The sequence below is a fragment of the Drosophila suzukii genome, chromosome 2L (assembly GCF_043229965.1).
Source record: "Drosophila suzukii chromosome 2L, CBGP_Dsuzu_IsoJpt1.0, whole genome shotgun sequence".
Classification (NCBI taxonomy): domain Eukaryota; kingdom Metazoa; phylum Arthropoda; class Insecta; order Diptera; family Drosophilidae; genus Drosophila; species Drosophila suzukii.
Window position 1 is genome coordinate 26,366,649 of NC_092080.1, and position 2,065 is coordinate 26,368,713.

At 37.4% G+C, this 2,065-nt stretch overlaps 1 long non-coding RNA gene across 2 annotated transcripts; it reads left to right on the forward strand.

The window, feature by feature from the left end:
* The first annotated feature begins 349 nt into the window (after positions 1-349).
* Positions 350-1,500, forward strand: LOC136116482 (uncharacterized). 2 transcript variants are annotated; one of them, XR_010653419.2, is made up of 3 exons: positions 356-1,128; positions 1,186-1,276; positions 1,339-1,500. It is a non-coding gene; the product is annotated as an uncharacterized lncRNA (long non-coding RNA). The 2 variants fall into 2 exon arrangements; XR_010653418.2 differs by having other exon boundaries at positions 350-1,128; positions 1,186-1,500.
* The last annotated feature ends 565 nt before the right edge of the window (positions 1,501-2,065 follow it).

Below are 2,065 nucleotides of genomic sequence, written 5' to 3' on the forward strand. Positions count from 1 at the left end.
GGCCAACCTTCTACCAGGAACCATCGTCGTCATCAAAGAGGACAATTTACCGCCCCAGAAGTGGGCTGCTCGGCAGAGTCACCGAAGTAACGCACGGATCGGATGGCAAGGAGCGCGTTGCTCTAGTAAAAACCAAGCAAGGCGTATACAAACGATCAGTACATCATCTGGCACCTCTTCCCATTAATTGAAGGCCTGCAGCGCTTCAACGCGGGCGATGTTTGGCCATCTCACTGTTTCTTTTGTTTTCTATGGTCGTTGCGATGCCGACTACCGAAAGCAGGGGCGTAGCACAGCTGATAATCGCTAATAAATTACCCCCTACAGGTCGGCAAGCAACGATCATATAACAACCCTTCAGTTCTGCATTAGGGACGCGGTGACATGGCTCAAGGCAAAAAGCTTTTTTGTTTCTTTTTGTGCCTAAAACGCTGTGCCGCTGTTGACGTCAGCAGAGAAGACGGCGCAGTGTAGAAGACTGCCTACGAAAACGATCATGCAACAAAGAGAGGCAGATATTCGGAGCTTCCCTCTCTTTCTTTGTCTTATAATCTGCCTGCACTCGGCGCTCTCAGAGACAAATTTCGGCAGGTCCGTTATTTCTTTTGAGTCTCTCCGTTATGTCCGGCTAGCGACTTTTCGGCGGAAAAATTTTCGTGGCGCAGCGACATGTGAGTGCCCTAATATTTTAGGAGCATTATTGTATATCGAAAAAAAACAACTAATGTTGTTTTATAAAAGTAAATTATTTGATTATAGTAAAATTAAGTAAATTGAATTTACTTTTAATGTTATGCTTACGTATTATACATTAATATTACAATATAATTTTTTAGTTAAGTTATAGAAATTTAGTTCGTTAAAATTTATTGAAATATTTAAAACATTTTAATAGTACCATTTTTGAAGAATTCCTTTTTATATTTTTTACTAAAAAAAGTAAAAGTTATGTAGTCGGATATTTTTCGCTTTAGAAAGGGTATAGGTGCAGTGGCACGCGCCTACTGCGAAGAGAAAACAAAAGAAATCATTCATTCTGTTTGAGTTATTGAAAGGGAAGCAAGCCATTTAAATTGTGCGCAGCAGATTTACTTCTTTCGTTTTTTAAAGAGAAAATAATAAAGTCAGGTAAGTGTTTCATTAAATTGAAGATGTTGTGCATTGATCTTAGTTTAAAGTATTAAGGTATTCAATGGGTTCCGTAAGCCGAAAGTGGATGCTGAAATGTTTTGCGGCAATAAAAATCCTGCAAAGGGTGCAAACACAGCTCTAAAAGGTAAATATGCAAATAAACAAATAAAACGCATTTTTTAAGCATATGACCATAAATTTTATCAGGAGCGTTGGCCAAGGATTCGGAGGACCCGGACAAAGGTTTAAGGAAGGCGATGACCAATGTAAAAAGCAAATTAACGTAACATAAAATTAGGCTTACTAATAATAATTGTCCTTTAACAGAAAAACAGAAAACAGAAAAATATATTTAAAAGTATATACAAATTTATGTATTTTAAATTCTATAAGTAAAAAAAATTTTGATTTTCACAAGTGATTTCACTTGGGACGTGTCACTTGCAAGTGATTTCATAAGTGAAAACTCATGGAAAAAATTTGATTTTCACAAGTGATTTCACTTGGGACGTGTCACCGGCACGTGACAGGCCATACGAAAAATGAGTATAAGGAACAAGTGAAATCCCGTGGGACTTCGAAAAATTTTCGTTTGAATTTTCACTTGTGAAAATGCGGACATCCCATACAATTTTCTATACGGAGCGTCACTTGTTCTTCACTTGTGCAAGAGGACATGTCCCACGGGATTCACAAGGTGATTCACAAGTGAAACTTTTTTTTTGGAACTGAAGGGAAACTACTAGATAAAAAATAATACTAGATTACAAAAAATACTAACTCTAGATACTAATGGAATAGGCAGAAGATCTGGAGAAAGGGAGTTGGTAACACTGTTGAACAGAAAAGCTCTTGGAATAAAGGCACAATTTACATAGATGACGGCTAAGCTATGTTTTAAATAAAACCAGTGGGTTCGCGAAGTTGCATATTT